The sequence below is a fragment of the Carassius gibelio genome, chromosome A3, assembly GCF_023724105.1.
Source record: "Carassius gibelio isolate Cgi1373 ecotype wild population from Czech Republic chromosome A3, carGib1.2-hapl.c, whole genome shotgun sequence".
NCBI lineage: Eukaryota > Metazoa > Chordata > Actinopteri > Cypriniformes > Cyprinidae > Carassius > Carassius gibelio.
The window spans coordinates 19379772-19407733 of NC_068373.1; the positions used below are offsets into that span (position 1 = coordinate 19379772).

The window sequence follows — 27962 nt, forward strand, 5'->3', positions numbered from 1 at the left end:
TGATCATAACAGTGTTGCTGAAGCTGGTTAGCAGCTGGTGGATATTGTGCCTGGGCTGATTGGACTCCAAAACATCTCATTCCTTTGCCTTGCAAGAAGAAAGCCATTAACATGTGAATGAGAGAGGGTAAAAGCCATACTCCACAGCTTAGAAGCCTGGGTGGGCCCTGGGCTTGTCCGTCATGCTAACTTCTGCCATATTGTTTGTGTTGTGGTTTGCCCCTCAGAGAAGAACTCCCCATAAGCATCTGCTGCCCCCGTGCCCCCCACACATTCAGGGTCTCCTCGGGTCAGTGCCCCCACTACGAGACACATTTCAGTGACTGTACAGCTCCTGACAACATGAATGTGCGTTTAAATGCATGTGTGCCTTATTTTTCATCAAATCTATGGAGATCTAAACTCTTGTAAGTAAAGCTTCTTTATTTGCACATATGGTTCCATGTAGAACCTTTAACATCCATGGACCTTTTCCACTGGACAAACTGTTCTTTATAGTGGAAAAAGGATCATAGTGACATTTTGGCAAAATTGGATGGGCAAAAAAGGTCAATAGTGTAGCAATGTATGAAGCACCGCTCACACAAAAGTCACTTTAAATCCTAATCACATGAATTCCTGTTGAAATTACTGAATTTTGGCTGCAAAGAAATTTTTGCAATCTTTATTTTTTAGAGTGGCCTATTAAATTACATTTACTTTTATGTAATAATGATAGAAACAAATAAAACACAAATGTTACTGTCTCAATGTGTGCAAGCCATGAAATCTGACCCCATCCTTGCAAAAGCCCCAGTCCTGATCAAACCTCGTATAAATTATGCATATGCATGTGGGACTGGATGGGCAGTGTTTATAACATAGAGTAAGTCTGTACGAGGCTAGCTTGTTTGTGAGTTAGCCGACTGAGGTTATCTTTGTGTTTGAACCCTTTATGTTACTAAGGAATGCAGTCTCCATGGTAACAAAACAGCTCTTTTTATCTCAATCTTAGTAATTAACCAATATGACGGTGTGTTTTTGCACTACTCATCCATATGTCAATCCTTCTTGTTTATTTAAAATACGTAAAAATACTTAACTTCCTCTGAACATACCTTACATTTCTGTTATAATGGTGCTTAACAAAACGAAAGATCTTATGCATTGATGTTAAATGGACGAACGTGGCTTCTCCCTGACCTTGTCTTATTGGTTTCGAGCTACTCTGTGATAGCACTGGGAATATAGAGTTTCTCTTCTCCAGTGACATGTCTTCTTAAAAGCCTACATGTCTTTCTCCGTGATCTCAGTCACATGTATAACATGTACAGATCCTCTGCCGACAAGAAGAGGAAACTGGCATCTTCAGTGAAGACATGAGTTTAATGACACCACCGTAACGCTGTCTTCACCCTCTGATTAAGTCAAAATACCATCCCTGGCGCATCTGCCTGAATGGAAGCTGAAATTCAGAATAGCATCATAATAGGATAAGAAAAATGGAAAATGGAGTGCAGTTAAACCACAGAGGCTTTCAGACAGCAGCTGGAGATAATGCCAATGTTTCCTCTCCGCTCAGAAAGCCATTGAGCTAAAGAAAACAACCTGGGCTGATCTGAAGCCAGCCCTGCCTCGGCTAATGTAACTATCAGAGAGGAACTCAATTAGATATGTACAAATGACACACGTACAATAATCAGATTTGAAATCTGCACTCGTCCTCAGCCAATAACAATGTTTCGCTGCTAGATTTAGCTGATACTGCCAAGAGTGGTATAAATCTTGTCTCCTAGCAACTGCGCTTGAGTGTCAAGGTTATCACATACAGTATAGGCTTGTAGCACTGCTGTGTTAGTAGTAGTTCACCCAAACATTCTGTCTACAAGCTTCCCTTTCAAATGGACTACAAACCTAACAATATAGCTGCAAGCAGCGATGGCGGGCTCAAGCCACCAATGCCATCACCACCCCGGTGGCATCAGGTAAACTGTGCCCAGCGGGCACATGCATTCACAATATCCCTCTGGCAGTGAGGTTTTAAAGGATAGAGGGGAGCGTAGAGGGGAGCGTGCATTTGCAGTGGCTGGGCCACGACTCTGGAATACCCTGCCTTTAGAGATCAGACTGGCCCCTTCCTTGTCTATTTTTAAATCTTTGCTAAAAACTTTTTTATTTTCCTTAGTGTACTGACTACTGTGTTATGCTACATTTTGAAATGGGTGGTTTTAAATTTTTTGTCTGGTCTATTTTTATGTATGTGTAATATTCTTGCTCTTATGTTAAAGCACTTTGGTCAGCCAGGAGGCTGTTGTAAATGCGCTATACAAATAAATTGAACTTGAACTTGAACTTGAACTTGATATGGCAGTTAAAGGGTTAATCCGAATCATCTAGACTTTAAAATCACATTCACAGAACAATATATATATATATATATATATATATATAACTTTAGTAACACTTTACAATAAGATTTCATTTATAAACATTATGTTAACATGAACAATATTTATATAGCATTCATTCATGTCAGTTAATATTCCAAACTTAAACATTAAAACATTGTTTTATTGTGATTTTTTTCCAAGCACATTTTACCAATTCCAAACCATATCAATCTTAATAACTACCATTATTTTTTATTTAATCATTTATGAGTGCTATACAATAGCCCAGGAAAGCTGGAAGAGAAAAACAGGTCAAGAAGAACTGACAAAAGAATTGCAAAAGAATTAGGAATTAATGTGAAGATTAATTTTTAGTCAATTCTGCAAGACAGACTTTCAGGAAAGGAGGTGGAATAAAAATGAGCTCCTAAATCTTAATCCCGGATTCTGGAAGATATATTCCTCAAACCATCAAACAAGAGAAGGTGGTGCTGGTCCTTCACGAGTCACTCTAATCTGTTCATTAAGCCTATATATAAAGTCTTAATATATAGTATTTCACAATACTTCATGGTATTCTAATTAAATATTTTTTTGGAATCTTAGATCTCTTAGAACCTGACACATTGTAATTCTGAGACTCCAGGAAAGTGGCAGTTCTGTAAAATGTTGGCGCTGGAGACTAAATGCTCACTGATAGTTTCACACCTAATTCACTTAAAACACACACAAACACACACACACAGTGACAGAGGGACAGAGTGACATCAGATGTATGTTTTTTTAATTTTCTGTCATCCATATAATGTTGTATAGTCATGAAACTATGCATATTTCCTCAGAATGACTTGTCTTCTATGTGTACATTTTTTTGAAGTGTTTAGAAGCTGCACTTTTTTTTACTGGTTCCTTTTTTACTATTATTTCAAAAAATCACCACGACAAAACCATTCAAGCTATCCAAAATTCATTCACACCTGTTCTGTAAGATTAATTCTTTAAACAGTGGTAAAAGAGGATGTGGTGCTGAACCTTCAAGAGTCACTTAAAACGTATCTGTCCATAAAGCCTATTAAGAATTATTCTTAATATACAGTTCACAATACTTCAGCTTGTTATTCTAATTAAGTGAGGGTCATTTTATCAGTAAAATTCCTAAAATACATATTATTTTATTTGAAAGATTTCTATAAATTATTTAAATCATACTCGTTTCTCCAATAATTATTTAAAAGTAATCCTATAGCTCCCTCTGGTGGCCATTATAGGTACTAAGAATTGCAAGCTTGATTTATAAGTTATGATAGTTTTAATTTTATGCTGGCTCTTGAAAATGATAAAGCTATGAAACTTACTGTGCTTCCTTCAAATGAGGACTTCTACTTATATAAAAAATTATGAAGAGTTAGAATGAAAAATTTTAAAGATATAGTAAAATAACTATTGTATTTTTTATGTTACTTTAATAAATCTCTATGGCAACACCATTTAAGCTATCCTAAACCCATTCACAATTTAACATCTCAGTATATTGGCATCATGTTGAAAAAGGAGTATGGAGTAGTATGAGGAGGAGTATGAATTCATTTACAGGCTGATTTTATCATAAATCCACAATAAAATTTCTGAGTTCTGTATCAATCTGTGTTGTTGTTGTTTGTTTATTTTTATCTTTTATTTTTCATAGGAAGATAACTGACCCTTTACTCTCCTTTTTAATAAATGTGCTTATAAACCAAGGACAAGCTATTTATAGCTGTATTTATAAACTGCTTACTACTGACTATTAATATTGGGACAAGGCTTTATAAAGCATGAACTGACTATTTACTAATGAGTGCAGTTATTATAAAGTGTTATCAATGAATTTGCTAATGTTAACAAATTAGACATTATTTTACAGTGTTATCAAATCCCTTAAATGACTCATAAGCATTTGTGAAAGTTCTGCTTGCATTACAGCTTAGTCTTGATCTGTGAGCTGAACAGATTTACTGTTACATCTATGAGATTATGTAAATTCAAATAAATATAATGTCACAGGATGTCATAGGTCAGTATCAAATGAGTTTGAAATTATTATTTGCAGCACAAATAAGTTTTTTTTAGGATTTTTAAAAATCCCTAAAACTGTCAGAAAAAGGTTAAGGCCTAAGCTATTTCTATGTGAGTGGCTAAATTTATTTTTGTTTTTATAATTGTAATACACAAACTATGAAATTATACAAAATGTATAAAAAGGTAAATAAATAAATACGCACACATTAAAAAAGCAGCCAAGTCGAATGAGTTTCCTTTTTTATATAGATTAAAATTGAAGACAGAAGCAAGTGGTAAATGTGGTCACTTTAATATTCAAATCCAGTAGATCCAGTTTATGTTCACGTGGCTGTTTTCGTTTATATTCGCCAAGCTATTATGTATTTTGAAATAATCTTGTCCGTTATGTGTTCGTTCGTACGACGAAAGACAGAAACCTGCAGCTCGAGAGATATGTTATTCTGCCAGTCGCGCTTTCAAATAGTCTTGCACACTTAAACAGGTCACAAACACCCTGCATTTAGCTCTTGTAGTGTTACAATGGGTTTATTGTGTGCATTTGTGGTAATATTTTATTTAAAAAAGCTCTTAAACAAGAATAAATTCGTTTGTTTTGAGCTCGACACTGTACGCGCTGATCGGAGCGGTGATTTCAGATAGGCAGCCACAAATATTTCATTTTCACACAAACAGTTCAAAAACATCTGAATTTAGCTCTTGGTGTGTTCTAATTGGTTGATTGTGTGATATCGCTGTAATAATTTATTTTTAAAAGCTTTAAAACAGGAATAAATTCGTTTTCTCTGAGCTCTTTACTCCAGACGCTTGTGGTCACAGCGGTGATTCATCTCTCCTATTTCTCACGTATCTCTGGCCAGAAATAATTTATCCATGAGCCCTGAACCGGTAATAATCAGATATGTTGGTTTAGCTTGTCAGTGTGAATTAAATCTAAGTTGTATTTTTAACCGATTTAAAAGTGAAAGTAAAAGTCCGGGAATTGAACCTGTAGGGGCGCTATTTCTCTCAGACAATGGAAGTCTGAAGCACATACACTCAAACAGAGGGACAGAGTGAGATGAGATGTCTGACAGTTTTTTAATTTTCTGTTATCCATACAGTGTTGTAAAGTCGTTAAACTATGCATATTTCCTCAGAATGACTTTTTCATCTGTATGAAAAAATTCTTTGACGTGTTTGGAAGCTGCAATTTAAAAATACAATAATGATTCCCTTTGTAAGGTCATTTAAAAAAATCACCACGGCAAAACCATTCAAGCTATCCAAAATCCATTCACAATTTAAGTTCCTATCAGAAATACTGATGTGTGTTCAGAGTTTTGTGAAATTCTAAGTATGTTATTTGCCTCAAAATCACCTGAGAAGTATTCCAGTTTGACATGTTGCCACGCCAACAATTTTTTAGATATCAATATCCCCCTTGCAGATTTATATCGGCTGTGTTTTAACATTATTCTGATGAAGTTTGAAGCAAATCGAGTAATAATAAGATGCTGAATTCAAATCATTTTGAAAATGACACACTTCCTTCTGCCAGTTGGTGGTGCTATAACTTTGACTCCTAATAGTCACATATATGCGATCGACATCATACAACGAATAATCTGATGAAGTTTGATTAAAATCAGGAAATGTATGTGGACGGTATTAGACACTTCCTGTTTCTCATTTCTCGCCATAATTTCAACGCCTCGCCACGAGCAAACCGTTCGAGATATCAAAAATCCCCTGGCAATTTTTCATCCCCAGTGTCTTGAGATCATGTTGACCGAGTTTGGTGGCAATCGAGAAAAAAACCTATGACAAGTATTTCAAATTCCAGAGCATGCGCTTTTTACATAACTCTAAATAGCTGACTTCCTGATGGGCGGAGCCTATGACATGCAATACGAAAGTTGTTTGGCACGATGAGATCTATATGTGTACTGAGTTTCATATGAATATGTGCAAGTATGTGTGAGCTATACATCAACATTTATGACTGTGTTCCAGGGGGCGCTGTAGAGCCCCTGTGCCACGCCCGGGTCCCAGCCTCTGCAGGCTCCTAAAGGCCACAGATTCCAAAGTGTGCGCAAATTTTCAAGAGTTTTTGAGTATGTTAAGGACCCCAAAAGCCCCCACAACTTTGACGAAAAATTTGAATACTAAACCCTAAATAGCCAACTTCCTGTTGGGCGGAGCCTATGATATGCAATACAAAAGTTGTTTGGATTGATGAGATTTATATGTGTACCGAGTTTCATACGTCTACGAGCAAGAATGTATGATATATGGCCCTCCATATTCCAGGGGGCGCTGTAGAGCCCCTGTGCCACGCCCGTGTATCAGTCTCTGCCCGGCCCTAATGGCCGCAGGTTCCAATCTGTGTGCCAATTTTCAAGACTTTTTAAGCACGTTAAGGGCCCCAAAAGCCCCCGAGACGTTGGAAAAAAAAAAAAATAATAATAATAATAATAAATATAGCTGCAAGCAGCGATGGCGGGCTCAAGCCACCAGTGCCATCGCCACCCCGGTGGCATCAGGTAAACTGTGCCCAGCGGGCACATGCATTCACAATATCCCTCTGGCAGTGAGGTTTTAAAGGATATGGCAGTTAAAGGGTTAATCCGAATCATCTAGACTTTAAAATCACATTCACAGAACAATATATATATATATAACTTTAGTAACACTTTACAATAAGATTCCATTCATAAACATTATGTTAACATGAACAATGTTTATATAGCATTCATTCACGTCAGTTAATATTCCAAACTTAAACATTAAAACATTGTTTTATTGTGATTTTTTTCCAAGCATTTTTTACCAATTCCAAACCATATCAATCTTAATAACTACCATTATTTTTTATTTAATCATTTATGAGTGCTATACAATAGTCCAGGAAAGCTGGAAGAGAAAAACAGGTCAAGAAGAACTGACAAAAAGAATTGCAAAATAATTAGGAAATAATGTGAAGATTAATTTTTAGTCAATTCTGCAAGACAGACTTTCAGGAAAGGAGGTGGAATAAAAATGAGCTCTTAAATCTTAATCCTGGATTCTGGAAGATATACTCCTCAAACCATCGAACAAGAGGAGGTGGTGCTGGTCCTTCACGAGTCACTCTAATCTGTTCATAAAGCCAATATATAAAGCCTTAATATATAGTATTTCACAATACTTCATGGTATTCTAATTAAATCATTTTTTGGGATCTTAAGTCTCTCAGAGCCGGACACCGAGTAATTCTGGAGACTCCAGGAAAGTGGCAGTTCTGTAAAATGTTGGCGCTGGAGACTAAATGCTCCCTGATAGTTTCACACCTAATTCATTTAACACACACACACACACACACACACACATTACCCACAGTGACAGAGGGACAGAGTGACATCAGATGTATGATAGTTTTTTAATTGTCTATCATCCATATAGTGTTGTATAGTCATGAAACTATGCATATTTCCTCAGAATGACTTGTCTTCTATGTGTACATTTTTTTGAAGCATTTATAAGCTGCACTTTAAAAAAATAAAATACATTTACTGGTTACTTTTTTACTGTTATTTAAAAAAAAAATCACCACGACAAACCATTCAAGCTATCCAAAATTCATTCGCACCTCTTCTGTAAGATAAATTCTTTAAACAGTGGTAAAAGAGGATGTGGTGCTGATCCTTCAAGAGTCTCTGAAAACGTATCTGTCCATAAAGCCTATAAAGAATTATTCTTAATATACGGTTCACAATACTTCAGCTTGTTTTTCTAATTAAGTGAGGGTCATTTTATCAGTAAAATACATAAAATTCATATTATTTTTCTTTGAAAGATTTCTATAAATGATTTAAATCATACTTGTTTCTACAATAATTATTTAAAAGTAATCCTATAGCTCCATCTGGTGGCCATTATTGGTACTAAGAATTGCCAGCTTGATTTATAAGTTATGATAGTTTTAATTTTATGCTGGCTCTTGAAAATGATAAAGCTATGAAACTTACTGTGCTTCCTTCAAATGATGACTTCTACGTATATAAAAAATTATGAATAGTTGGAATTAAACATTTTAAAGATATAGTAAAATAACTATTGTATTTTTTTTATGTTACTTTAATAAATCGCTATGGCCACACCATTTAAGGTATCCTAAACCCATTTGAAATTTAACATCTTCAGTATATGGCTTCATGTTAAAACAGTTTGGTGTGAACTACTTGTGTCTTCTTGGAGGAGAATTAATTCATTTACAGGCTGAGTTTATCATAAATCAACAATAACATTTCTGAGTTCTGTATCAATCTGTGTTGTTGTTTGTTTATTTTTATTTTATTTATTTTTCATAGGAAGATAACTGACCCTTTACTCTCCTTTTTAATAAATGTGCTTATAAACCAAGAACAAGCTATTTATAGCTGTATTTATAAACTGCTTACTACTGACTATTAATATTGGGACAAGGCTTTATAAAGAATGAACTGACTATTTACTAATGAGTGCAGTTATTATAAAGTGTTATCAATGCATTTGCTAATGTTAACAAATTAGACATTATTTTACAGTGTTATCAAATCCCTTAAATGATTTGTAAATGTTTTGTAATGATTTTATTGACCTACAAGCATTTGTGAAAGTTCTGCTTGCATTACAGCTTAGTCTTGATCTGTGAGCTGAACAGATTTACTGTTACATCCATGAGATTATGTAAATTCAAATAAATATCATGTCACAGGATGTCAGAGGTCAGTATCAAATTAATTTGAAATTATTATTTGCAGCAAAAATAAGGTCAGAAAACTGTCAGAAAAGGATAAGGCCTAAGATTTCTATGTGAGTGGCTAAATTTATTTGTTTTTATAATTATTATAATGCATAAACTATGAAATTATACAAAATGTATAAAAAAGTACAACAGTTATTGTTTTCCAATGTTTTTTATTTATTTATTTATTTTTATTTTTTTGGATTGACATTTCAAAAAATTAGCCTACTACATTCATTCTAAACAGCTTGAATAAAACCTGTTAATATTTATTATAGACCACTGTAACTGTATAATCTAACAAACAAGTTTATTATGAAAATAAAAGCGTGTACACCAGATAAATTGGATGATAAAGAAATTGCTAACAATAGTATAATAGAGCATGTTTTAGGTTTTTAGGCGTTTAGATGCAGAAATGGACAAATCAATTGTAAAATAAAATGTAATTGATTTAATTAAATATAGATTAAGTCTTGTTAGAGCAAAATAATAAATAAATACGTACACACATTAAACAAGCAGCCAAGATGAATGAGTTAAATTTTTTATATAGATTAAAATTGAAGACAGAAGCAGCTGCGGTCACTTAATATTAAAATCCAGTAGATCCACTTCAGATTTATTTCTCAAAAGTTTATGTTCACGTGGCTGTTTTCGTTTATATTAGCCAAGCTATTATGTATTTTGAAATAATCTTGTCTTTGATGTGTTCGTTCTTACGACGAAAGGCAGAATCCTGCAGCTCGAGAGAGATATGTTACTCTGCCAGTCGCGCTTTCAAATAGTCTTGCACACTTAAACGGGTCACAAACACCTATATTTAGCTCGTGTTATGTTATAATGGATGTCTTGTGTGCATTTATGGCAATAATTTATTTTAAAAAGCTCTTAAACAAGAATAAATTCGTTAGTTTTGAACTTGTGACACTGTGCGCGCTGATCGGAGCGGTGATTTCAGATAGGCAGCTGCAAATATTTCATTTTCACACAAACAGTTCAAAAACATCTGAATTTAGCTCTTGGTGTGTTCTAATTGGTGAATTGTGTGATATCGCTTTAATATTTTATTTGTTAAAGCTATAAAACAAAAATAAACTCGTTTTTCTGAGCTCGTCATTCCATACGCTCATGCTCAGAGCGTGATTCATCTCTCGTGTTTCTCACGTATCACTGACCACACATCAATTATTAATGAGCCCTGACCCGGTAATAATCATATATGTTGGTTTAGCTTGTCAGTGTGAATTAAATCCAAGTATTATTTTGTATTTTAACCGATTTAAAAATGAAACTAAAAGAGAGTCTCCTCCCTTTCAGTCGAATTTCCCTTTAAGGAATTGAACCTGTAGGGGCGCATTTTCTCTCAGACAATGTAAGTCTCAGCACATAATACTCAAACAGAGGGACAGAGTGAGATGAGATGTCTGACAGTTTTTTAATTTTCTGTTATCCATACAGTGTTGTAAAGTCGTGAAACTATCCATATTTACTCAGAATGACTTTTTTTTTTGTATGAAAAAAGGTTTTGAAGTGTTTGGAATTTAAAAATGCAGGACAATTAATAATTCCATTTTTACTGTCATTTAAAAAAATCACCACGACAAAACCGTTCAAGCTATCCAAAATCCTTTGGCAATTTAAGTTGTTTAAAATGTTTTGGCATCATGTAGACAAAGTTTGGTGTGTATAGTGTTACTCTCCTCTGAGCAGTATGCATTAATTCACAGCTAAATGTAAAAAAAAATCCACATTCAAATCAAAATAGCTGACTTCCTGTTGATCGTAGCTGATGACTGTGAATTAGAAAGTTGTCCGTCTTGATAACAACAATTTTTGTACCGAGTTTGGTGTCTGTAGCTAAAACTAACCCCCCCACTTTTGACAAAAGGTGGCGCTATAGAGTGCCTCTTCCACGCCCTCTTATGAACTTTTGCCAGTGTCTAGTTATCATAAATACTGATATGTGTTCTGAATTTCATGAAATTCTAAGCATGTTATATGCCTTAAAATAACCTGAGAAGTATTCAAGTTTGACATGTTGCCACGGCAACAATATTTTTAGATATCAATATCCCCCTAGCAGATTAATATAGGCTGTGTTTTAACATTATTCTGATGAAGTTTGAAGCAAATCGAGTAAAAATAAGATGCTGAATACAAAGCATTTTGAAAATGACACACTTCCTGCTGCCAGTTGGTGGCGCTATAACTTTGACTCCTAATAGTCACATATATGCGATCGACATCATACAAAGAATAATCTGATGAAGTTTGATTAAAATCAGGAAATGTATGTGGATGGTATTAGACACTTCCTGTTTCTCATTTCTCGCCATAATTTCAACGCCTCGCCACGAGCAAACCGTTTGAGATATCAAAAATCCCCTGGCAATTTTTCATCCCCAGTGTCTTGAGATCATGTTGACCGAGTTTGGCGGCAATCGAGTAAAAAACCTATGACAAGTATTTCAAATTCCAGAGCATGCGCTTTTTACATAACTCTAAATAGCTGACTTCCTGTTGGGCGGAGCCTATGACATGCAATACGCAAGTTGTTCGGCACGATGAGATCTATATGTGTACTGAGTTTCATATTAATACGTGTAAGTATGTGTGAGCTATACATCAACATTTATGACTGTGTTCCAGGGGGCGCTGTAGAGCCCCTGTGCCACGCCCGTGTCCCAGCCTCTGCAGGCTCCTTAAGGCCACAGATTCCAAAGTGTGCGCAAACTTTCAAGAGTTTTTGAGTATGTTAAGGACCCCAAAAGCCCCCACAAATTTGACGACAAATATGAATAATAAACCCCAAATAGACAACTTCCTGTTGGGCGGAGCCTATGATATGCAATACGAAAGTTGTTTGTATTGATGAGTTCTATATGTGTACCGAGTTTCGTACGTCTACGTGCAAGTATGTATGATATATGGCCCTCCATATTCCAGGGGGCGCTGTAGAGCCCCTGTGCCACGCCCGTGTATCAGTCTCTGCCCGGCCCTAATGGCCGCAGGTTCCAATGTGTGTGCCAATTTTCAAGACTTTTTAAGCATGTTAAGGGCCCCAAAACCCCCCGAAACCTTGAAGAAAAATAATAATAATAAATAATAATAATAATAATAATAACAAATAATCCTAAGGAAAACAATAGGGCTCTCGCCCTCCAGGCTTGAGCCCTAATAATAATAATAATAATAAAAAATAATCCTAAGGAAAACAATAGGCCTCTCGCCCTTTGGGCTTGAGCCCTAATAATGGACTACAAACATAACTAAATGTCATTGGTTCTTGCGAAACTTCTTGATGTCAGACATTGGATTTAATATCTAACAGTGGAGGGGAACGAATAGATATGATTGAATCAGTATATAAAAGATGACATTTTAGCCTATACTAAGGCAGTGATTATTTTCATGCATAATAAATACTTTGCATACCATTAAAATGTTATACTATTTTGCATAAGTTAATTAAAAATAAACATGAAGAATGCTGCAACTGAGATTTTTATAGATTAACTTTAAGTGATCATTAGATGGTCGCGAAGGTAATCTAAATGTTCTAAATCTAAAAATGTAGAAAATGAGCATTCACAGTTAAAAAGTCAATGTTCTACAATAAAAATAATGATACAAAAATAAATCTAATATTGGCAGAGATCCAATATAATACAGATATACTGTGCATCTAAATTCTCTTTGTTTCAGGGGGAAAATGTACAAATTATGGGTCTGGATTCACATTAAGAGGTAAATTTTTGGGTAAACAACTTATACGTCGCAAATTAAAAAATGAAAAATAAAACATCCATGATATTTGTTCCATTGGCCACAAGTAAGATAAAAGACTAGGCACTGAAATGCAAAGAGAGCAAAATGAAAGAGAGGCGCTCTAATACTAGAGGTTCTGACCTTTACCATGACATCCATTGGACTCAAACAGAGAGTTAGATAAGAAATCAATAGAATCTATCCATCAGCGAAAATTCCAACATTCTCCATCCCCAGTGCAAGAGTCCTCCATTAAAAGACCCCAATCAGACTGATGACCTTGGAACTCCCACAGGGAAAATAAATGGAATGAAGAAGTTTAAAAGAGTGAATCACCCAAGAAGAAACTTCAGAAGAATTCAAGAATCGAGCATGAATAGATGAATGAAAGAATGATGCAATACAGCAAAGAAACAGCTACATGTTCAATATGTGAAGTCATACATACAGTGGTGTCACAAGCAAGCTACTGAGGTCAGAAGGTCAATGTGTGGCCTCAAAAGATTTGCACTACTATTCTGCCTTTCTTTGCCCTCTCTTCACTCTCTCTATTAGGGTAAGTGAGTCTTTTGTCATTTCTGATGCCCATGAAAGAAGTGAGGAGGGACAGCAGGACCACCGTCAGCACAAAACATCTCCTGTGTGCTCAGACAGCTGTCAGTTAGAGCAAGAAACCCACCATCTCATCCATCAGACAAACTTCTCAAACCATAAAAAAAGTAATTCTAGGCAGTCGGATTACTATTACTTAGAGAGAGTCAGTGACACACTGCTGGAAATATAAATCTCAACTGTTAAGGTAAACATTGATAGGTTTTAATCTGCAACTGATTACTAAAAAATTTATTTAAAAAAACAGATGTTACTAAATATATTTTCAGGACTGTTATGTTAATGTGTTGAATGCAATATTGTTTTTATATTTGCAAAGATATTTATTCAGAAGAGAGCTTTACAAATAAAGCTGAATACTGGGTAGGGAAAAATATGCACTGCTAATTTAATACAAAGTAAATATTTTCTATATATTTTATTAATAGATTTTAGAAGTGATATACAAGTTGATTATTTATTTTTGAATATAATATCACAACATTTTGTTCACACGGTATAAATGGCTATTTTTGCATAAGAAAATATACAGCCTTTTTATTTCAGAAAAGGGCATTCTGGTTATCATATTATAAAATAAAAAAAAAAATAAAGAAATTTCTGTGTTGCCTTTGCAGTTTATAGACTCCTTTAAATTTTGCTCTTCTGAGACAAATATGAAATGCCTCAAAAACCAACAACACTAATGCAATAAATGTGAACAGATTTATCCCCATATTTGAATTTATTTGTACTGTACTCTTTTTTTTCATATTAAAAATATAATACAATAACGTTTGTGAATTAGAGTTTTCTTTAAATTAATTAATTAATTCAGTAATAAAAATTTTATGCTTACCCTGGGAGTAACAATTGTTTTCAAATCAAAGAAGCTGGGATCGTTAAAATCCGAACAATTCCCAGGTTAAATTAAGAGCATCTAATTCCCTTGGTAGCAGAGGATCCTTTAGAGTGGATCGCTCAGATGTTTATGGATGTTTACAGACTTTCACAGATAGAAGCTGAGGTTCAATGCTCTGGTGACTGATATGATTAGAGCCACTTAAAAGCTCTGACATATTTCAGGTACATAGGAGGCTTAAATAGCACAAAGACCCATTAGCACACACTTCAACACACACACACACACACACACACAAATTCAACAAGTCTACAATAAGAAGCCATTAGTATGAGAGGTTTTTATGTGCTACTACATACACATTGAAAATATGCAAATACTGCCATTGTGAGCTCAAAAAAGCTCAAGAAATACAGAGTCATTAGTAGTAGCTTGTCAGTCACAGGCAACGCAGCCCCAAAATTACTACAACAGATCGTATTACTGCTGAATTAAGACTGACTTAGAAACCGTGATCCAGCTGGTTTTCTTTTTAGCTCCACAGAAGCTCTCTTAAGACTTCAGATCAAAGGGTGAAGAATTGAAGTGCAAATGAGTGTTATGTAACACGGATCAGGTGCGACGGAGCTCCTTTCAATCAAAGACAAGATGCCATGTGAACACAGGCATAATTTACAGTGAAAATATGCTTTTTGTCAGTTATTGCCTCCAGCACTTCAAATAGTTTGAGGCAGGTATGTAGAGTATCTATTAAAGACAAATTAATCTCCATCTGTTAAGCAATGTGTGTGTTTAATGAATGGTCATCCAGTGGTGGAATGAATTTGCATTTGTTGCTCTTTTCTGAGTGGTAATGCCATTATCTGTTGCAAAAAGCATCCATAGCAATATGTTCTCTCCAGGACACAGCTGTCAGAAATGCATTCATGTGAAATCAAACAACAAAATGTTTCCCACTCCTGATATACATCCGCTGATATACAGAACTATACTGTACTAACACAAAAAGTTACATTAGGGCAGATTGGAACACTATGTACTTCATCAGGCGAATGAAACCACTAGATCAGAAAGGTTTAGCCATTGTATTTATCCACTGAATTAAAAATTGCCAGACCAACGCTGACAGCTAAGAATTAAGCTAAGATTATTATTTTTATTATTGCCATTATTATTATTAAATACACTACCATTCCGTTTTGTGTCAGTAAGATTTTTTCAAATAAATGAATACTTTTATTCAGCAAGGATGCAATTAATTGGTCAAAACTGACAGTAAAATTTGGTTTCAAAGAAATGCGCTACTTTTGAATTTACAGTTTTCTATTCACAGTTTTCACTGCACTTGTTGTGTTCTGAATTCTTTTTCCACAGTGTGAAGTTTGTATTGAATTTATGAATGAACCGTTCTTTCATTAAAGTCTTCCTGGTCTGCTGACATTTTTATGACATTGGCTTCAAAAATTACAGTGCTCATGAGAACTTTTGTTAACTCTACATTTATAAGTAAATCCACTTCACCAGCTAATTACTCCTCAATAGCGATGTTGTACTTGTTCACTGATGCATAAGGTCTACACAGACTTGATCTTCATATCAGTCACACTTTATTTGCTATCTATTTATAAACACAATAAAAGAACATGCTAAATTATTTGAGAATAGCTTAATTAATAATCATAAGCTAAGCCCCACCCCAATTTCATGACATCACAACCAGCAACCAAACCATTTCCACAACTTTCCAAAATAAAGTGATGCTCATGTGTGAGAGATAAAGTACTTCATTTTATTTAACCAGTCAACAGGGATTTGGAGATAATTTTAGTTGATACTATTTTTATGTACTGTTTTTGTAAAAAAAAAAACATGATGGAAGATTTCAAGGCTCGTTTTATTCTTTCCAATGACGTCCATAGTATGACCACAGACATTTATGAAGAAGGTAAACAGTTGATTTTCGCCATGTTCAATCACTTCAACAACCACGCCTCAGCAACATACAATGCAACAGTCTGCAAACATCTGCACGTGCTTCCCTTTGTCAACATCCATCCAAAGACACACACAATGGTGCACGTTCTGAGAGAACAAACTTGTGCAAGGCCTTCTTTGAACTCATGCCGCTGTTTCAGGGCAGTCTTGAGCGTATCCCTAAATAGCTGAGATGCTCTGCGCTCATCTGATGACTAACTGTAGCCTCCAGTCAACTGTGTCAACAATCAAGAGCGCAACTCTTTATGCGCTTTAGTGAAGTATCACTCTTGTGCCTGTTATTGAAAATGCCAAAGCTCAACATCATTGTCTCAAATAACACAGTCTTGTATACAAGAGCCGTGCTCGAATTCCAAGTGGTAAATAAACAACAGAGTGCTTTCCAATTCAAGGTAAACATCAACCTCATCTATCTCAATTTGCACCACAGGCAGAGGAGCTTTGTTGTGTGTAAACCAAAAGCATAGCAAAGAGATGCGATTGCATATTGCACAAACGCACAGCACCTCTGTTACTGCGGTAAACGGCAGACTGTGTGTGTGTCAGAGTATTAGGAGCCTCGAAGAAAACAGTTAAACAAACTCTTCAAATGTTCTTATCACTCGGCCATCACTAAGCCTGTCGCAAACATCATAAGATCAACTATTTAAGCGAAATACCACAGCTCACACAGAAAGAACGGTAAACTTCTCCGAAGCCAAGACAACTGCGATCAAGCAATTTGGTGGCCACCACAATGGCTATAATAGCATGGAATAAGAGTATCTATTCTTCTTGATGTGTGTTGGGTTTCACCGAGGTTTTGTTATTGTTCTTCTTGGCTCATCATGATAAACGAAAAGGCTTGCTGGCTCTCACAGACATATCACAAGCTTCAAAGAGTTTGTGGTCTTTGAAAGTAAAGAGGACACTCTGGCTGTGAAAGGCCATGGCAGCTGGGGTCCTACAGCGCTGAGGGTCTCCATTTCCTCTGGGTCTTTCATGGCTTCAGCCTTAGTGTAATGAGATTAAACGCCGCAAACTCTGGATTATATTCCTGTATTGTTCAGTTTATTCTCCTCCAGGCAAAGCAAATAGAGAGGGTGAAAGGAATATAGACTGAAAGAGAGCAAAAGAAAGAAAGAGTCGTCTCATTTCTTCTCACAGCAGAGGACATCCTCCAATAACAGAGGAATGTGGTTTGAAAACAGTCTGGGTTTATGTCAGGCCTGAAATACAGGATTTAAATATTTACCAGAGTCTTTCTCTCTCTTATATTTTATTGGTTTGACAGTTCGTTGAAGAGATTACACTCCTCGTAATTATCAAATACATCAAAAGTGCCCCCGAATTAGAACCATCTCTAGACACCAAAACAACTTCTTTCTGAAGTCATGTCCGCTCACAAGATGATGACTTCAGTTATTTCATAAGTTTATTAAAAGCTGATTTACTGCACATGTAGTCACATCATGGTGGACAATGTGTTGCAATCACACGTGACAAGTTGAATGCTACTCACTGTTATTGGACACATAATTGGGCACAAAATACACTGTAAAAAGTTTAACTATTATTTACTCAATTTTTTTGGTGAAACATTTTTACACTCAAAAAAATTGAGTAAATTTTAAAGCTGTGAAATCAATGAAATGTACTGTTTAAATTGAGTAATTGTAAGTAAAAAAATTAAGTAAATCTGAATAACTGAATAACTTTATATGAGAAATTAAATTAATTAGATATAAATCAAAATTATAAAACACCACAACTGTAATTCTATGTAAAATAAACAAAAAATATTGAGTAGATATAATTGAAATATTGGATGAAATTTAACCAAACAAATGTGCTATGTTTACTACATGTAAAAGTGAATTTAACTTAATATTGGACTATAAATGATCAAAATGTTGCATTCACTTTTTTTTACACCATTTACCCTTTACAATTAATATAATAAAACCAAATAAAGAAAGAAACACATTTTTTATTAAACATTTATTTATCAATTAAACATCAGACAAAGTCTAAAATCAACCTTTGAAACATTTTATCCATTTTAATATTCCAGTAGATTGCAAAAATTAAAAACTGTAAAGCAGCCATAAGGGAAATGATTAAACCTTATGAAACATTTCATCCATCTTAGTATTCAAGTAGATTACATGTAAAATATGATAGCCGTAAGAGAAATGACATCTTACTTTGTTCCTGGTGCATACCAGCCATTTGCAGTCACACTCATTACCACTCATTAAACCATAAAAAAAAAGCAACACTTACATCAATATTAAAGGGATAGTTCACCCAAAAAGATGATGTTGTCATAATGTACTCGCCCTCAAGTTGTCCCAAACCTGTACGAGTTTCTTTCTTCTGTTGAACACAAAAGATATTTTAATGAATGTTGGTTAACAGACAGTTGAAAGTTGCCATTGACTTCCATGGTAGAAAAAAAAAAAAAAAAGGCTACTATGCAAAGTCAATGGCAACCTTTAAATGCGTTAACCAACACTCTTTAATACTTTGCTGAATGTCACGTCACTTCACTTAAAATATCTTTTGTGTTCAACAGAAGAAAGAAACTCGTACAGGTTTGGGACAAATTGAGGGAGAGTAAATTATGACAACATCATCTTTTTGAGTGAACTATCCCTTCAACAGAATTAATCCGATAACAAAAACACTTCCATCAGGAATACCCATTCTCTGGGATGATCAAGAACCACTACTGTGCAAGAAGAAAATTTTTAAACCTCTGAACATTAACAGAGAGTTTTGGAGGATCCAGCTCAAGAAACAGTTTTTGGAACAACTCAAGTGAGTACAGGTCCTTCTCAAAAAAAATTTATATTATGATAAAAGTTCATTATTTTCCATAATGTATTGATAAAAATTAAACTTTCATATATTTTTGATTCATTGCACAACAACTGAAATATTTCAGGTCTTTTATTGTTTTAATAGTGATGATTTTGGCATATAGCATTATAATATAGCATAAAGCAAATTTTGGATGTCATTCGGAAATCAAGGTGCCAGAGTCTGGAGGAAGACTGGGGAGAAGGAAATGCCAAAATGCCTGAAGTCCAGTGTCAAGTACCCACAGTCAGTGTAGGTCTGGGGTGCCATGTCAGCTGCTGGTGTTGGTCCACTGTGTTTTATCAAGGGCAGGGTCAATGCAGCTAGCTATCAGGAGATTTTGGAGCACTTCATGTTTCCATCTGCTGAAAAGCTTTATGGAGATGAAGATTTCGTTTTTCAGCACGACCTGGCACCGGCTCACAGTGCCAAAACCACTGGTAAATGGTTTACTGACCGTGGTATTACTGTGCTCAATTGGCCTGCCAACTCTCCTGACCTGAACCCCATGGAGAATCTGTGGGATATTGTGAAGAGAAAGTTGAGAGACGCAAGACCCATCACTCTGGATGAGCTTAAGGTCGCTATCGAAGCATCCTGGGCCTCCATAACACCTCAGCAGTGCCACAGGCTGATTGCCTCCATGCCACGCCGCATTGAAGCAGTCATTTCTGCAAAAGGATTCCCCACCAAGTATTGAGTGCATAACTGAACATAATTATTTAAAGGTTGACTTTTTTTTTTGTATTAAAAACACTTTTCTTTTATTGGTCGGATGAAATTTGCTAATGTTTTGAGAATTTGGGGTTTTCGTGAGCTGTATGCCAAAATCATCAGTATTAAATCAATAAAAGACCTGAAATATTTCAGTTGGTGTGCAATGAATCTAAAATATATGAAAGTTAAATTTTTATCATTACATTATGGAAAATAATGAACTTTATCACAATAAGCTAATTTTTTTAGAAGGACCTGTATTTGTGGGTCTTGGGATATCTCAAATCCAATGCATACGTGACTCCCAAAAGATAGCAGCAGGCTCTGCTGAGATTCCCAAGACTGCGGAGGACAGTGATGCCCTCAATCACAACTCCTACATCGCTGACTGCCCCATCACTGTCCCGAAGGATGTAGATTTTTATGACCTCCTCTGCCAACTCTGCTTGTACGAAGACGGGTAGATCAGCTGAACCCTACAGGCAAATTTTAAAGATAACTGGTTAGAGCTAACATTCAAACCTGAATGTTACAAGAAAGCGATAAATACACAAAACAAATAGCACCTGAAGAAGCAAACATTCTGTTGGACCGTATGATAGGTAAAATCTCAAACAAAGTTTACTAGGGGGAGGAGTTGCAAAAATTAACAGCATTCTTCTTAACAAGAGGACAGGTTAATTTTCTACACAGGGACATTTATTTTTTAACAATAAACCTAAAAGAAAAATGAAAAGAGACTAACTGTGAGCTTCTATGCTTTAAATCAATGCTATAGGCTTTTACTGAAGTCTGCATTATTTCAACCAATTTCTTTATAAACATGTTTAATATTTAAGTAAAATGACTAATGGTTTTGAAACAAAAAAGCTTGTTTAATTGCACTACTTGAAAAAAAATATGCATTGCATTAACCCTCACACTCAACCTTTAACCCTCTAAATAATTCTGTGGCTTAGTAAATATTACAATAATATTTAACTTTATGAACTTAATAAAATCTCTGAATATTATAAGATTGTAAATGTGTACCTTGAAATGCAATGTAGTTGCTTTGGATAAAAGCGTCTGCCAAATACATAAATGTAAACATAATAATTGACTAAAAATACAACAGTTAATTTTATCTAAAATGTACAGTTATATTTTATCTTTTTTTTCCACTAAAACAATTTAGTATTTGACTAACAAATTGTTTATTTATAATACACATAATATATTTGTGAAATTTCTATCAAACTATTTAAGGATGCAAAATTAAACTGATCTGTTTCAGGGAACAAAAATATTACTTTAATTAAAATTAAAACAATGTACCCCTCCCCCAGCCTCCGCTGTCCTTCAATACCCACCAGGTCTGGATTTGTTTTGAAACAGCTGCGGTGACTGGAGTAATGGAATGAAAATTTGGCTTTAATGTATATATGTATGTATGTATGTATGTGTATATATATATATATATATATATATATATATATATATATATATGTGTGTGTGTGTGTGTGTGTGTGTGTGTGTATATAAATATTATATCAGTCTGGCGAGTAACCCTAAAAAAATTACCAGCCAAATAGCCATAGAGGGTAGGGGGGGGATAATAGACGGTTGTTTTTTCTGCATTATTTTTTTTTTAAATAAATGCAAGCTTAATGAGCTTAAGAAACTTATTTTAGAAACATTAAAAAGCTTACTGTTTTCAAACTTTTGACCGATATTGTATGTGATCTAGGTTTCAGTGCACTAGAATGATTTTACAACGGAGCAGGCCTTAAACTGGCTGACTCCCTATAGTGGGAGCTGATTAAAACGCACCAGTCTATGTTATGTCCACGCCATTTTAAATACTTTTGCATGGCGTATTTTTAGTGGTTATTTAAGAGCTCATACTTGAGTTCATGTAGTAATTATGATGTTTTACAACAACGTGACAGCTTTTTACAAGACAGAATGTCATTTGAAAGTTCATAAATGATGTGTTCCCTTTTGACAAGCCACTGACCCCAAAGGGGAACCTGTACAAAATCGTTTTCCATTGGGCATGTGTAGTTATAGTTGCTGGACCACGGTACACTTATCGTTAGACTTTCAAATGGCGGTTAAACGGTGATCCAAATAGTACGAAAGTTAATCCACTCCAAAAAAAAAACCCTAACATACATATCGCTGCCCCACTAACTAACTTAGAAAACTACACTGTTATGTACACGTACACACGGTCAATGTTTAATCAACTTTTGAATAAAGTATTGCAAATATACATCGTTATAAAATGACTACTTACAGGAAATTCGAGTAATGCTGTTCACGTCGTTGCTGAGAAAAGCAGTCCTTCAGTGACAGGTGCCTCTTGCTTGAGCCGCGAAACTTGTTAAACTTCTTAAGATGTCGCAAAATACAAACACAATTGTTAGGAAATCCTTAATAATTAACTTCTGAATTAAACATCACAAACATATTTAGTTTAAGCTGGCTAAATTACATAACGTAACGTTACCCCGATATGAGAGGAGTGAAGGTCTTGCCGTTGCTGAGGAAACTCAGGAACGCCGTCCTTCAGGTGACCTCGATTAAGTTACGAAACTTGTTGAAGATGACGTAAAATACAAAGACAATTGTTAGGAAATGCTTAATAATTATTAACTTTATAATAAAGTGTTACAAACGTAAGTAGGATTAGCTGACTAACCTTACTTACCAGGAGTTGTGAGGAGTATGGCTAGTCGACGTCTCTGCTGAGGAAAGCAGATTTTTTTTTTCCTGCGGAGCTGCACACGTGATCACTTTAGCCGCGAAATTTACTCAATTTATTTAAACCGTTTTTTATTAAGCTGGAACTTTATTTAGGAAAATTGGTAGGAAATACTTAATAATTTTAGTTTCTAAAACAGATCAGTACAAGTAAATAATTATCAAATATTTATATTAGAATTCACCAGAAATATTGAGGGTATATTAAAAATATAATTAGTTAGTTAAATACTTATTTATTTTCAGTAAATAAACTTAAATAATATATGTAAATTTTAGAGAAATTATTTGTTGGATTTTTAATTATTATTTTTAACCTGACCCACTCAAAATATCACTTAAATGATTTCAAAAGATTTTATTAAGTAAATATAGCTCTTTATTTTTGTGAAATTTACTAAGCCACTGAATTATTTTTTACAGTGTATATTATTCGTCGTGCTGTTTAATATTTTTGTGGAAACTATCGTTTTTACAGGATTCTTTGATGAATGGAGAACATCATTAAAGTTCAAAAGAATAGCATTTATTTGGAAAATAATCTTTTGTAATATTATAAATGTCTTTGCTGTCACTTCTGATTAAATCAATGTGTCCTTGCTGATTAAAAGTATTATTTTCCTTCATAAATAAATAAATAAATACCTTTTTTTAATATCATTTATTTATTTGTATTTATTTTTTCCCATGGTACTGTCCACTGTTGTTAGCACTTGCTTTAAATACTATGACCACTAATTTTATCTGTTGCTGTTGTTGTTCTTTCTTTTCTTTCTCTTTTTTTATGTAAAATTAAATATAAATTAATAAATAAATAATAAATTAATTAATTAAGAACTAATCAAAACTTAATTTTACCCTAAAACGTTTGAATGATAGTGTATTAAATTATCCCAAATTTGCAATATACAATATTGTGACTCATTTATTATAAAGAAGAAGAAGCAAAATACTCTTAAAATAATTCTTAAAAAAAAAACAAGCAAATAATTGCCGTCTAAAAATTTGTAAACAATGTTGTAATCCTGACTGAAATTTCATCAGCGTACACTACTAATGAACCATGATGTGAATAACAATATATATTTTAAAGCAGTTTACTTTGGACATGTTATTATATTTGGCACCGTGGACATACACAAACACACACAGTAATAATTGTATCATACAGAACATGGCCTTGAGTAACAAATGAAGTTGAGGTGCTTTGTTTAACTGGGATCTCAAGATGAGGGCACACAGTATTCTAACACAGTGTCCTAAACAAACACACCCCAAAAAATACATCAAAAGACAAAGGCTATCTCTTCCTAACCATCAGGAATATTCGTTGATGACTTGGTTTCTATTTTTGCTGTGTCATGTTTCATGTATTGCATATTAAAGGGGAAATATGTTGACTGGCCATGTTTCTTGTTTCACGTTCAGTGTTGACAGACAAATTACTTCTAGCTGAATGCTTGTCACATCTCGCCCAGCTAGAACACAGTGTAATGAGGGCACAGAAAGTGCACATTAGCATAGCATGTGTCAACAGCGCTACTACTGGAAATGACTTGTGGGCAATCATCCTAAACACCACTGGAGGCCGTTTTTTTTTTTTTTTAAACTAAACCTTCACCTTTCCTCAGAGAGTATTTTTTTCTTGGACCAATTCAACATGAGTCCAGCTTGGAGATTACCTGTAACTCTTACATACTGCATCTGCTTTCTGGATCCCGTGAGCTGATTCTACTGTTCTTTGAAGGAGATGCAATTAAATTAGCCAAGCTGGCAGCTCTGACAGAGCCTGGGCATTAATACATCTCTGCGTCTGTCCTGCAGAGTTTGTTACTGATGTGTAAGCAAGAGTCAGGACTATTCTGATAAGAGAAAACTGATGCTTCTCCACAAACCGCAAAGTTAATGCAAACACCTCCTGCCTGCTGTCAGCTGTCTTGCTATTTTTTTCTTTATTTCGCTCTCTCTCAGCATGTGGGACACCCAGGTCACATAGAGCCTGTGGTTTTGAAGAAATTTCCTCATCATTGTAAATGCCAGTTTTGACAATAATAGCCTACACTCGGCTCTCTTATACTGAACACACTCCAGTAATGAGCCAAGAGTCTGTGACACAGAGAATGACGAGACAGACGACACACTTCCATGAACTCCACAGTCTCTAAAGATTAACATCACTTGGGTCTCATTCACCTGGTAAAAGTGTACAAGGTAGGAATGTTTCTCATGGAAAATTACCCTCATTCTAATGCTGATGAATCAGGAACATACGTTTAAATAGCATACTATATAATTAAATTCTTGTAATAATGAAACATTTACATTTATTATGACTACTAATTAAATGTAACCAACCATTAGAATATTTGGGGTTAGAAATGGTTTTTAAATGTTTCTGAAAGAAGTCTCTTTTATTTATTTGATAAAAACACTATGTAACAAATGGCCTGGCGACAGAGGATTAGTGGAAAACTGGGATTTATTGAAACCGGTAAGAACAGACAGAGGGTGAGTAGCAGATGAATGGAGGATGAGGAAACTTGCAATTTTGAAGAGTTCTTGTCTGATGGGGTGACCAGAGTAGCCTGTAGAGAGCACACACCTCGGCAATGGTGAGTCATTGAGGTATCCGAGCAATGTAGCACTGGAGAGTAACTGGAGCCACGGGAAGGAGATGGAGGATCGCTTGGAGAGAAGGTAAACACAAGAGGTATGTTTTCAAGTTTTTCAATACTAGTAAACTTTCAGAGGAATGATCCGCTGATCAGTCACGAGATCAGTCAATGCCTGTCAATGCATCAAATATCTTTCAGAAATACTGTTGTTCCTGTCATTTCACACATAGGTGACTGGGGAAATGAAAAACTGTGCTGTGTAGATTTCCTGCACGTCCTGTGTCTCCTGGTCATTCCAGCTCAGACTAAAGTGGTTCTCCATGCCTCTTTATCTTTATAACGTGGCGAATTCAGTGTTTAGTGTTAAGTCTGCCTTAAAATCATACTGTCCCCCACAAGCCAGACTACTTAAACATCCATTCTAAACAAACCACTACTCACCAGTCTCATACACAATTATCACCACAGCGATAAGACAAATAAGGTGGGGTTGAGAATGATGGACACAAACAAGTATGGGATGGTTGGCAAAGTAAACAAGACTCTACACATGAAACAGTCTGCCAGCTCTCACCAGTTCTCACTTTACTAATCTCAGTTAGTAAACAGCCTCCAGATGTAGTCTTTTTTCACTGCAATTACCAATGACAACTTCCTGCACAACATATCACAGAGTTGAAGATTAAAACAACACTGTCTTTTATTCTGGGTCTCAATATACACTGCCTTCAGAGCATGATAATGCCATTTTGAAAAACACGCTACCCTACATGTTGTTGTTGCCATATGGTCAAAAGTTGGCATTTTCTTGAGTAAAAACAAATGGTTTTGCAGTAAATAATCCAGAATGCAGATCAAGAGGAAAGTTAAAGCAATGCATTTAATGGTATAGGATTTCTGCCTAGGAATGTCACAGAGAACTGTCAACAGTACAGGGAGTCACATTCAGAGCGTGCGACAGAGGCTGAACACTATACTACTATACTGTATATCAAGACGGGCTGAAATAAGAATAGTATACTACTCTTTATATTTCTGCCATGAGTATGCATCCACTTAAATGACTGTTGTAATAATTTAATTCAGCAAATGTGCATTAAATTGATCAAAAGTGCAGAGTAACAATATTTATATTATGTTACAACAAAATGTATATATCAAAAAAACTAATGTAAATTATATAAAAATAGAAAATTATATTATGATATAATTATATTGCAATTACTTTTCACAATATTACACACAATTTTTACCTTGGTAAGAGACTGCTTTCAAAAGCATTTTTTAAAAATCTTACCGAATTATAGTGTATGTGAACTTCCCTTCTACATAGTCTACAGAATCTGTACATTAAATTAGAAAAAAGCCCAAATAATCAATATTCACAAAACAGTAGGTGACCAATACTCAGATGACCTACTGCATTCACTGAGAGTTTGAAGTGTTGAACCGCTGGTCACTTTAAGATCCCATAATGCCAAGAGAGATTAGTAAGCTGTCAGATTTGTAAAGTCAAAAAACAAACAAATGAAAACCAGGCTGCTGTTTTCAGGTATAAATGCAATAGATGCCAAAAGCGGTTCCTTTTGGTTTAAATGTACAAAAGCAACGCCAACATGGCAGCTAATATGTCAGGAAATGTATTCATATACACACATGCATATTAATACATACTAACATGCATAATTAATAGTCATGTTAGTTCTGCAATGAAAGTATAAGAATTCCGATACGGCAAGAATTGAGGTGATATGATACAACAAAAACAGACAAAAAGGTCGAAACAAATTGAGAGTGAACAAGACAGAGATATGTCAGTGTTACTGGATTTGCACATCCCATCATGGTCACCTCCAAGACTTACGAAAGCACAGCCTTATATGTTTCACACACTGAGCAAACTCTATTAACAGCTTTGTTGCCCTGAATCTGCAAGGCCTGTTTCCATGGAGCTATTGCCAAAACATCATCATATTTTTATTTGTGTGCAGGCACATTTCTATGTAACTTATTTAAAATATTGTATCATACTGCTGTGTCTGTTCTTTCCACAATTCACACTACAGCTATAATGAATGCTGGGTCAAATGAGGCTGTAATACTTATTTCATACATCTATTACCCACCAGCAAATTACAGCATAACTGTATCATTAATGCTCTCCTAATTTAAAAACAACAACTGCAAATTACTGAGGAGTGTGTACATGTTTTTGTGACATATTAGGACACAACTCTGTATAATGACATGGGTATGACACAGGTATTACAAGGAGAGGGTGACTTATGAAGACATAACCCATGTCCCCATTTTTCAAAACGCTTATACAGAATTAGTTTGAGAAAGTAAAAATGCACAAAGTTTCTTATGAGGGTTTGGGGTAAGGCTAGGGTTGATGTAGGGCCATAGAATAAGTGCTCTTTTTTTGTAGAAAAAGATTTATCTAACCTTTTAATTTATAGTCAAGTAGAGATAAAGAACCATGCCTTATTAAACACTATGGGCTGGTTTCATAGACAGGGCTTAACCTAATCCAGGATTAGGCTATAGCTAAATTAGGACATCTAAGTAATTTTTATAAACATTACTGGTGTCCATCTTAAGACCAACAAAGGCAATGATATGTTTTATGATCAGTCAGTGCA

General features: G+C 35.0%; 1 protein-coding gene and 1 long non-coding RNA gene across 14 annotated transcripts in view; both read right to left on the reverse strand.

The window, feature by feature from the left end:
* LOC127950987 (caskin-1) overlaps positions 1 to 27962 on the reverse strand; it is a 99405-nt gene that overhangs the window by 52800 nt on the left and 18643 nt on the right. The gene's annotated exons all lie outside the window — the stretch shown is intronic.
* On the reverse strand, positions 19314 to 23122 carry LOC127951031 (uncharacterized). Of its 2 annotated transcripts, XR_008152576.1 has the most exons (4): positions 22650 to 23122; positions 22449 to 22534; positions 22236 to 22330; positions 19314 to 20430 (listed from the first exon to the last, which is right to left on the reverse strand). It is a non-coding gene; the product is annotated as an uncharacterized LOC127951031 (long non-coding RNA). The 2 variants fall into 2 exon arrangements; XR_008152575.1 differs by having other exon boundaries at positions 22449 to 23112.